The following is a 12,509-nucleotide window of genomic DNA, read 5'->3' on the forward strand; positions in this document are numbered from 1 at the left end:
TGTGTCTTAATAGGTTTGGGTCATAAACGGGTCAACCCAAAAGTGACACGATAAGAAATGTGTCATAAGTGGGTCAACCCGCAATAGACACGTTTGACACACCAATTTATTTATGTCAACCCAAAATGACTCACTTAACAAAACCTGTTTAACTCGTATATTAAATAATATTCATTTTATTTTAGATTTGTCAAATACCTTTCATATCCAACATATATTTTAAATTTAAAAAGAAAAGTGAGTAATTACAAAAACTTACAAGAGATATAATTGAAAATTGGAAATTGAAACTTTACAAACCCTAGATCTCTAAACCCTACAAACCCTAAATCTCTAAACCTTCTTATAAATATCTAATTTTATTCTATTTTTTAATTTCAGTTGTACTACTCACTCTACTATCTTATAGTCTTATACCCAATTCTCAAACTCAAAGTCTCGACCCGGTTGTTGCTTTCTCTCTCTCTCTCTCTCTTTGGATGATAATCATAGTCATAGTCAGGATTAGTCTACTATTTGCTCCAATTATTTCAATATTGATACTTAGCATATGGCGAGTTCCAAGGATATTATATTTTTGTTGAACTATGTTATTTTTGTTAAACTATGTTATTTTGAATTTGGGTTGAAGTGTATACATTTCTTTTAGAGTGCAAAGAACTTATTTCTAGATATATGTTATATTTTTGTTGAACTATATTATTTTAAATGTGGGTTGAAGACTTAAAGTGTATGCACTACTTTTGGGATGTAAAAAAAAATTATTTCTCGATGGATGTTACATTAAATATTATGCAGGTTAAAATAGGTTGTGTTACATTCATGTCAACCCAATACGACTTGTTTATTAAGAGTGTCAAATGGATTAGGTCAGGTCAACCCGCCTTATTAACAGGTCGGGTTAAGGTTGAAGGATCATGACACGATTATTAAATGGGTCAGGTTAGGGTTGAGCCATTTAGTCGAATACTCCTACCTCGACACGACACGAACCCGACACGCTAACCCGAATTGACACCTCTATGCAAAACAACCTTCTAGTCAAAATTCATTTCTTGCACATGATACTCCTATAGTTTCTTCTATTTTTGAAATGGACACTGATCCTTTAATTGTTGCTAGGTCTTCTTCACCTTTAGTTCTCAAAAAATCCACTAGACCACACAAAACACTCTCTTACCTTCAAGACTACTCTTGTAAGGCAGTAAGTTGCAAGCCTTTATCTGGTCAATCTTATGACATTTTTGCTTGCCTTACTTACTCTAATCTTAGTAAATCCTATAAGCAATATGTCATGGCCATAGATTCTACTTCCCTAAACCCTACATCCTTTCTTGAAGCAATTCAATCTTTTGAATGGAGAGCTACTATGAATAAGGAAATTGAAACACTAGAGTTTACCAATACTTGGACTTTAACCACTCTACCCCTTGGCAAGATTCCTATTGGCTATAAATGGGTTTACAGAACAAAGTACAAGTCAGATGGCAAAATTGAACGATATAAGGCCAAGTTGTTTGCAAAGGGGTATACTCAAAGAGAAGGGCTTGATTATACAGATACATTTCACCTGTAGCAAAGTCGTCTCTATGAGGATGGCACTATCTTTGGCTGCTGTGAAATGGTGGTTCCTCCATCAAATGGATGTGAATAATGCCTTTTTGCATGGTGATTTGGATGAGGAAATATGAGTCTCTCCTTGATTTTCACAGCAAAGGGGAGTGTGTTTCTGGTTCTAGAACACTAGTTTGCAAACTTAACAAAAGACTTTATAGACTTAAGTAAGCTTCACGATAGTGGTTTGCTAAATTCTCTTATACCATCCTAAAATTTGGCTTTGTCCAATCCAATGCAGATTACTCTCTTTTTACTCACACTAAAGGCTCATCTTTCACTGTTTTACTGGTTTATGTGGATGACATTTTGCTTACAGGGAATGATCCTAAGTGCATTCATGAATTGAAAGCTTTGCTTGATGCTAAGCTGGCCTAAAAGACTTGGGTTCTCTAAAGTAATTCTTGGGACTTGAAGTAGCAAGAAGTGATAAGGGAATCAATCTAAACCAAAGGAGTTATGTTTTGAAAATTATACAAGATACAGGTTACTAAGGGTCTAGACCAATTAAAAGACTAATGAAGCAAAATTTGCATCTTTCAAAAGATGAAGGAAAGCTACTGCCAGATGCAAATCAGTATAGAAGGTTAATAGAGAGATTGTTGTATCTCACTTTAACCATACCAGACATTACACATGTTGTACATAGATTGAGCCAATTCCTTGTTGAACCAAGAACGCCCTACATGCTTGTAGTTAATAGAATTCTTCAATACATAAAAGGCACACTTGGTAAAGGTTTTAGGGGTGTGCAGCCAACCCGCCAAAACCGATCTGACCCAACCCAACCTGCAAGGTTTGGTCGGTTTTTAGGGCTTGGTGGGTTGGGTTAGGTTGGGTTACAAATTTTATTTTTATTTTTATAGCGGGTCCGGTTGGGCTTGGGTTATAAAATTCCAAACCCGACCCGACCCACCCATATATTTAAAATATATTATTTAATACATATTTAAAATATTTTATATAATTAATATTTTTTTTAAATAACCAATTATTCATATCCTATATAAAAGTCAATTAGTTCAAACAAATCCTAATAAATCACCATTGTTGTTTAGTCATTAGTGTTGTTTGCCTTTAGGGAGATACATTGATACTAATCTTTGGCCTTTTTTAATATATTTATATTTATATTTTTTATGCTCAATTTAATAATAATAGTAATAAAAAAAATTATCCAACCCATGGGTTCAACCCAACCCATGCACACCCCTAGAGGTTTATTCTTTGCCATCAAGTTAGATTTGCGAGTAAAAGCATTTTGTGATGCAGAATGGGCAAACTACCCTGATACAAGGAAGTCTCTGACAAGCTATAGTGTCTTTCTAGGTGACTCTCTATAATCTCTTGGAGATCAAAAAAGCAAAGTACTATCTCTAGATCTTTAGTAGAGGCAGAAAATAGGGCAATGGCAACCACAATATGTGAGATTGTTTGGGTTCTTCAGTTGTTAAGGGATTTGAGAGTTGATCATCCTAAGAGTGCTCAATTATTCTGTGATAACCAGGCTGCATTGCATATTGTAGCTAACACAGTTTTCCTTAAGAGAATGAAACACATTGAAGTAGATTTCCATTTGGCCAGGGAAAAAATAACAGAAGGTGTAATCAAAACTTTCCATGTTCTAAATCAGTTCCAAATTGCAGATATTTTTCACAAAAGCATTAGGGCTTCCAACTTTCTCTAGGTTGGTGAATCGCTTAGGGTTGAACGACAATTATTCACCAAGTCTCACGCCTTCTGAAAGCCAAGTCTGTGAACTCACAGTTCAAGACTTGAAGGGGAGTGTAAACAGCCCAACATAATTTGGGGCCTAAGGCAAAAAATTTATGCGGGGCCTTTAATATGTAAATATTAATTAAATAAAATTATTTAATACTAATCAAATTATGGTTAATTTGATACAGTAAATACATAAATAATACCAACTAGACTAATGTTAATTTCATATAGAGAATCATAGTTGAACTATAAATATTAATAAAAAGAAATAAAAATATATTGCGATTAAAAAAGATACTTTATTTTGGATATAAGACGATGCATAGTTAAATAAAGTTGTAATCTAATTTTTAATTTTATATTTTGATTTTAAGAGAGAGAGAGAGAGATAGATAGATATTATTTGGTGTGTGACTTTGTAAGATATTAGTTTACAAAAATTAAAGTCTCAAACTATTAGGTGAGATTAATCTATAATTGATGATTTAACACATTTGCAACATCTTTTTGAAATATTTTAGGATTTCAATTGAGTTAAGGTTCTACTGGTCTCGTACTTTGAGAGTCTTAAAAGAAATGAAAAAAAAAATGCACTAATTAAAAGCACTATAAAATTTTCAAAATATAATGTGACATTGTCTCTCATTAATGAACTTTATTAATTTAACTAATGAATGTTTATATCATTTTTTTGTGATTAATAACATGGTAATTTGTAAGTCAATAGTAAAATTTGTAGTATTTTTAACATCAATAATAAAAAAAAATGCACAACCTTTAGAAAATATATATATAATTTTATAAAAATTTGGGCTTTTAACTATGAAAAATGTGGCCTTTTTTTCTAAGAAAAATTTTGTTTTTTGGTGGGGCCTTAGGCCTAGGCCTAACTTGCCTAGGCCTTGGGCCGGCCCTGGGAGTGTTGAAGCATCAAGTGAAGAAGGTGATGAAGCCTCAGGTTGTAGAAACAAGGGTTGTCAAGAAATAAGAGAAGTAGAAAATGTCAACGTTTCAATTAAAAAGAAGAGAAGCAGATTGAAGAAAAAGGTGTCGTTAAAATTTTAGCAATTTAACTCTACAAAAAGTTACTTTATTTATTTTACCTATACACTTTACAAAACATGCTGCAGCGGTGAATCTATTTTAGCTTTCAACACAATAAAATAATATAAATATCACAATAAAATAATATTTCTATTACAATAAAATAATACAGCCCACAAAACAAAAAAACACCACAAACCGATCTACCACCACTGCCAACCAACCAAGATCAACCGCCCACAACCATCCAACAACAACTAGCAAGCCAACAACCACCCACAACCACTGCCAAAAATCCAAATTAGCCAAAAACCACCGCACAAATCATAGAGAAACCCACACCAATAAACCCACACAAATCACAGAGAAAAACCATCACAAACCACCACACCAACACAGCCACAGAGAAACCCACGAAATCCAGCCACAGCCACGCCACGAAATCCGCGGCGTTCTTGAGTTCGATGAAGGCGGTGCCAATGGAGCTTGGATCGGCGGTGAGATGGAGGACTGGGCGAGATGGGTCGGCGGCATGGGACGGTGACGTGGGCGATGAAGATGAGGATCGGCGGTGAAATGGAGGACTGGTCGGCGAAGATTGACGATCCAGAACAGATCAGCGATGAAGAAAGAAGAGAAACAGAAAAGAACAGGTCAGCGAAGCAGAGAGTAGATGAGGGAGAGGAAAAAAAAAAAAAAAAAGACAGATAGAAGGAAAAACGAAGAAATAAGAGAAGCCGGAGAGAGTGAGAAAAAGAAAGAAAGAGAAAATATTTTTTAAATGAAAGAGAGAGAGAGAGAAATTTAATAAAATAATTTTTTTTTTTTTACCTTTGAGCTACAGTGCACATCTATCTTTAGATGTGCACTGTAGCTGGAAGCAAATTTTTTTTTGCTATGGCTCCACTGCTGGAGCATCATTTTTTGTGTTTGAGAAGTTAAAAAATAGCAATATACCTATATAGCACCACTGCTGTGAGTGCTCTTAGACTAAAAGTATAGCTGTCAAGCATTTGTTTTGTATTACTGTAATAGAATACACGTGTAGGGTTGTGATTTGGTTACTTTGTTTGTTAGTTAATTAGTTGGTTATTTTCCCCTCTTTTGCACTGCCTACATGTATATATAAGAAGAGCAAGTCTGTAAATCAGCTTGAGCTTCTAAATTTTTCTCAGATCAATAAAATTCCCATTTTTATTTAGAAAAGCTCTCAATTTTACACCTCTTCAATTATGAAACTGGTTTGCTTCTCACTTCTTGATGGAAGCCTCTTTTAGATTTTTTTCTTTTTTTTAAATCCTTCCGGTTAAGTGAAAATTGAGATGAGTTGATTATATATGTTAGTTCTAAACTCTCTTCCAAAAGTATACGTGCTCTAATCTGCAAGATGATATGTGTTAGTTTTCAATTTTACTTTACTCTTTGTTTTGTTTTGTGCCACTAGACTAATTTTCTGGAAGTGTGTATTAGTTAGCTAATGGATATAGATTTCTTTAAGACACTTGATCAAACTCAAAGATCTAACCAAAGTAATGCCATCATAATCGAACTTAGAAAGAGAAAAACAGGACCAGGAGTTTTTTTTAACTTAAGGGTATTATCCGATTCTCCAAACTTAGATTTGAATCCTCCCTCCCGTGACTTGTTGTAAGCCAAAAAAAAATAATAATAATAATAACCCACTGTTTAAGTAGAATTGTATATGTCTTTGAGATTAGTCTAACATTTTGTTATGATCGGGCAAAAACAGATGGCTTATTATGTGATTCTTCAAAATAAAGTTATAATATGGCAAAAATCGCAAGCAAAATTAAAATTAGATATCTTCATTAATTCCTTTATTAAATGGATTGAAAATTTAATAAGTTTATTTCAAATTCAGTTAAATATTTAAATTTTAAACATTTTGATTGGATGTGTTTGTGTCATTCTGTGTGTTTAAACCAAATGGTGAAAAGTCAGGTTAAACATATTCAGATTTGGATTGAACTTCCATTTGATGAAGACTGTTGTTGGCACACAATTATGGTTTGGGCTTCAACATGAGTTGGACACGTGGACAGTGGGCTTCCATCAATGAGAATACTTTAACTAGAACGCGCTTAGCTTGGCCCAAAAGTACCCAGCGAAATGTCATTGGACATACAGCTTGGACCCAAAGAAAATAGTTATTACATATTACTCATGACCTTATATATCAATATATATAGGGAAATTAAGATTCAAAATGACCAAAAGGGGCAAGGATTTGGAGAGTGATATAGATCTTAAAGTTGCTAAACCCATTATATTTTACTGGTTATCAACAAATGCATTTTCAGATTGTACAAAAGTTTGTCCATATTATCTGTTAGGTATGTACAGAGAGGAATACAAAAATGGTCATTGGAGCAAAATGGTCATTAGAGCCTTTTTGGCAGTAGTAGTAGTAGTCAATATAATAATAATCTAATGGGTCTTTGTTTTTCATTTTAATTTTTAATTTTTTTTTACAAATCCTCCACCGTTGGTTAGTTCAAGTCTTCTAGCTAGATTCAAAGCCCTACGTAACAATCACTAGGCTGCTAGGCCAATAAGAAATGAATTCAACCAACATTTGTAGACCATGCAAATGCTGAATCTACTACATTCTAGACCATATGCTTTCTAATATATTTAGTAACATCACTGGGGACTGATCTCATTTTCAATTCTCGAAAATTATATCCAACTTGTGATTAACCTATTTTTGTACATATTAATAAATCAAGACCTAATCAACTTGCATGTATATAGTACAAAATGATAAAGCTAGGTTTAACTTTACATGCAGTGTTTGTTTTGCAATATAATATTATAATTAGGTCTCTTCCTCTTTTAAAAGGGGTCCAGCTGTTTCCTCCAACAATTTATTATGGGGACCAATGCATTAAATACAAAGCACGCAAAGCAGATATGAACTAACACATCATCCTTCATTTCAATGAAGGTTTCCCTTGAGGTTTTATATAATTCGATCGTGTGCATCTAAAATTCCTATCTCTCTATCTCTTTCTATGTGTGTTCGTGTGTGTCTCTTCAAATGACATGGAGGATGTCCATATCACTAACTAGCTTTCATTCAATGAAGTCCATTAGCCAATAGTCATATCATAATCAACTTTAGGGTAAGCTTATTTCCTTGAAGTTATAGTTTGTGCATACACATCCACGCATGGACAACGCATAGTGATGTTCCTAATAATTTAAAGGTCGATATGAAGCATATTCTTTGATGATCTTTCTTTGCCTTGAGATTTTGATTTCTCAAACAATATAAACCATATTCTCCGATTTCTACTCATTTTTCTCGTACATTTCTTTCGAAAAGTATTCTTACTAGATTCCAAAAAGAGGAGACCCTGATTCTTAAAGTAGCTTCTTTACACAACCCCTTCGCACTTGACCAGTTTAAAGTTTTGACTTTCTTTTTCGCATCTCTCCACCACAAGAAAATGAAAAAAGCGAAGATTTTCAGAGAATACTTTGAAAGTTTTTCAAGTCCAAGTGTACTTTGACCATGCAAACTCAGTGCACAAAGGTTATATGCAACTTGGGGTGGATAATTTTGTTTTGTTGGAGAATGATTGCATAGCCATTTGCAAGAGAAATTAAGGTCCGAGACATCCCAGTTTGTTGAAAAAGCATCTCTTCAGTTTTATTGGCTAACATATTCTCAATAGGAACATGAGGTTTTAGTCTTAACAACTATCAAAAACCATTTTTTTACTTGGCAAACACCATTAAGATCTCATCAAGATGGTCAACCGTCAAAGTTTGACAGTGGAATTAATGCCTAATCCTCAAAGCACAAACACCATTAGATACACTAAGACAAATTTGCCTAGAGAAAATTCAATTAAATTTCAATTGGACTCTCAATTTTGTACCATGTGTTTTATTTTAATTTTTAATTTTTAATTTTTGTACCAAGTGAATTATGGACTGCAAAAATTGAATAGTCTAAATTCAATTAGATTTTAAATTGGATTTCAATTAAAATCAAATTTTACGTCACATGTCCATCTAATTTTTTAATATTTGCAACAAGTGAATTATTTGGTGTAAAAACCGAAGAATCTAAATTCAATTATATTCTAAATCACAGACACACACACATTTATATATATAATAATAGATAAAGCAGAAAGAAAATCCAATTAAATTTCAAATTAGAATTCAATTCGAGTCTAATTTTGCGCCATGTGTCTCGTCTAATCTAAATTTTAGAATTTTGTACCAAGTGAGTTAATTTAGTGTAAAAATTGAATTTCAATTAGAGTTTAATTTTGCGCTATGTGTCCTATTTAATCTAAGTTTTTAAATTTTTGTGCCAAATTAGTTAATTTAGTGTAGAAAACGAGGAATCCAATATAACAAATCATAAAAAACATAATCACATAACTAAAAAAAATTCAAATTTATAAGTCATCTATATATATATATATTAATAGATAAAGCTGAGAGAAAATTCAATTAAATTTCAAATTGGATTCTAACTGTTATCTAATTTTGTGTCACGTGTTCTATCTATATATTTTTTAATTTCTAGGTGAGTTAATGTAAATTATTTATCTTTAGAGAGAGTTTTATTTCCCAATTTTAGAATCAAATATGGAACCACATCATAAATATTCATTTAAGTGAGTTATTGAGTATAAAAACTAAAAAGTCTAGAATAAATGAATTGTAAAATAAAAAGTGCTTTACAATAACAAAAATTAAGAAATAAATAAATAAAAATAGACATGGATAGTTTACATTTTATACCTAATAATATTCTTACAAGACTTTTTAAAGAGTTAACAAAATAAAAGAATGACTATCAGTAGTATTTAAATTATATATATAAGAATAATAATATGCATCTTATTGTATATCTTCAAGTGTATTTATACATATGCATGATGTTACAAACTAATGTGTGTGTGTGTATATATATATATATATATCTATCTTAAACTTAGAGAAAGTTCAATTAGAATTTGAAATTAGAATCTAATTTTGCGCCATGTGTTTAAATTTATGTGGTAACCACACCATAAATATCTATTTAAGTTTGTGTCATGTGTCCACTTAAATTTTTTAATTTTTGTGCCAAGTGAGTTAATGAGTGCAAAATACTAAGAATCTAATATTAATGAACTATAAAATAAAAATAATCAAAAACCAATTACATATACTCAATAAAAATCACCACACAATAAAGATCACCACACATTCTATCTTATTAAAAATTATATATATAAAAAAAAGATTGTAAGTAGTATTAAATTTAGGTAAGAATTTTAACATGTGACTAATTACATTTACTTTAAAAAAATAATTTGACTAATTATTTATATTTTATAATAAAAATCATGTTTAATTTTATATGTATTCTTGTGTTTGCATGGGTTACATGCTAGTGTGTGTATATATATATGAGAAACTATTACATATTTTTGAAATGTATGGTTTAAAAAATGTGTAAGCTAAGTTCATATATAATTTGAATTTCTTCTAAAAACAAAGAATAATTTAAACCGTGTAATTGTAATTGTTTTTAATTATAATTTATATTCACGCATATGTACGGGGTTACACACTAGTATATGCTAAAAATATAATTAAAAAAAGCTACGTTAGGGGATATATTTCTAATTTTATTACACATACCTTACAAATTAATATTTCAACTTTAAATACAATAGTGCAAGACAATAAAATAAATTAGAATTTTATTTAATACAATATATGTAATTGATGTGGTACTAATCACATTTATTATCAGGTCAGTTTGTAAATCATTTATTAGTATAATTGACCCTTGTTTAAGTATTTTCTAATTTCTTACAACTAATTATAGGAGACAGAGACTAACATTTATCAGGTAGAGCTCATGTTGAACAAAAAGTATGCCTATGGAAAAAGAATAGGGACATTCTTTTAAGTCCTTTAGGACTTGTTGACCTGTCGCCTTTTTGGGGTTCGTTTCTAGATTTAATCTGTTTTCACCTTCAGAGAAACTTGTTGCAGCCATTCAACATTGATGAAATAATGATTAACCATTTTGAAAAAAAAAGTGTTAAGAAAGACTAAACCAATTCACGTGAGTCATGAGTGGAATAATTTCTACCAAGCAACAAGGAATATCCTCTATTGACAGCATTCGTGGATAAATATGTTAATGACAAGGCCTTCGCCTTTGCGCCATAAACTTCACAGTAAAGTAGGTCTAATTCAGTATGAAAGGATGACGATTTTTTAAGGGTAGTGATCATATACAGAAGAAAGTTTAATTTGATGGAGAAATATAAAATGAGAATGCGTGTACTTTCCATGAATAATCACTTCTTCCAAGAGTTACAACTTACAAACCTATATTCAATAATATATTACAAGAGTTACAACCTTAACTAATTAAACAGTATTGTGGAACAAATAATCCTATTGTGGGTGAAATAAAGTAGACGAGCGTACCGTGTTATAGTTATAGTTTGATCATTCTCATTTATTTACAGTTTTGCACTAAAAAAAGGTGTATCGTCGCGTTTCAAAAATGTGGATATAGTTTCTACAAACGCAGATATAATAATATTTGAGCTTGGCGTTTTATTGATAGAGAAAGAAAGGAAGTAGAGAACTCCTCTTTTGTTTGGATTTTGATTTTTGATGTTCCATTTTTTTTTTTGGCAGAGGAATTTGACTAGATTTGAAGAGATAATATATCTCCTTTTTTCCGATTGTTTAAAGAATACTATAGTTGAATAAATTTTCTATGCTTCCAATTTTTATTTTCAATAATTTATTGAATAAACTTTTATCACTTTGCTGTTTGCTCTTTCTAGAATCAATTTATATAATATCTTATTACTCTATTTATTCTCTTTTATATTCTTATAATTTGCTACTATTTCTTCTCTTTTTTGTAATTATCCCATCTATTATTTTTTAGAGCATTCAAAACTATATATATTGAACCGAATATTATTCATTAAAATATTAAAAAAAAGTTAATGGATATTATTCCTACTTTTTCTCTCTCTCATTCTGATCCTTTTTTTTCCTCTCCTCCTCTCCCTTCAAATTTTCAAATATAGTATACAATCATTTGGTAACACCAAAAAAATCAACTTGGTTAATTATCAAGTCTATGAATTTAGTAGATGGAATTTTTAGTGGTCCTGCAATTGAGTGATTTGCAATCCTTTATGCAACACACGGAGTGATACGCCATTAACTAGTTGTTCCTCACCAACCATTTAATATTTTGAATTATTAAGAAAATGACGTAGGAGTGGATATACTACATAGACTTTAAAATTTCATGCACCCGGTGGCGAACTTTAAGGGTTCTAGTAGAACATAATTAAATCAATGAACCAATCTTTCCCGTATCAAATCTTTTCAAAGAAAAGAATAAACCTCATTCAATTGGATGATAATTGATCATATTTATTCATTCAAAAAAAGATAGTGCGCCCTTGTAAATTGCAATGTAGTACTTGCACACCAATTAACATCCTAATTAAGGTTCTCATTTGAGTGAAACACCGAACATGTGGTTTATATGGCACACTTGTGTCACGTGTGGAATCATCAAGTAGATAAGGAAGGAAACATTTACAAATCGTCTGTCTCACTTTAGATGTTTCACTTTATGGTTCATAAATTATAGCTTACCGCGTGTTTGATTTTTTTTTTTTCATTTTAAATTTTGACTATTTTATAAGAAAATAAAAAATTATGCATGGCAAATTTTAATCAATAGATCATAAACTTATAACGTGAAATACAAAAAATGGAACAAAGGATTTTTGTTCGTGATATAAGCATGACAAACTTTGTCATGTGTGAAAGCATCTAGTAGGTAAAGAAGGAAACAATTTTTTTTTTTTTAAGAAAAGTAATTCCATGGAATTCTAAAACCAAAAGGATGCACAATATACTGAACTGAGGCACAATATTAATTTATTAGATTTATTCATTGAAAAAGAAGTGCACCTTTCGTTTGTAAAGATCATAAAGTATTTTCAAACCCATTAACAGCCTAATAAAAGTTCTCACTATTCTCAGTTGAGTTTACACCACACATGTGTCACGCGACATAGTTAAATGTGCAAATATCA

This window comes from Castanea sativa, chromosome 1 (assembly GCF_040712315.1).
Source record: "Castanea sativa cultivar Marrone di Chiusa Pesio chromosome 1, ASM4071231v1".
Taxonomy (NCBI): domain Eukaryota; kingdom Viridiplantae; phylum Streptophyta; class Magnoliopsida; order Fagales; family Fagaceae; genus Castanea; species Castanea sativa.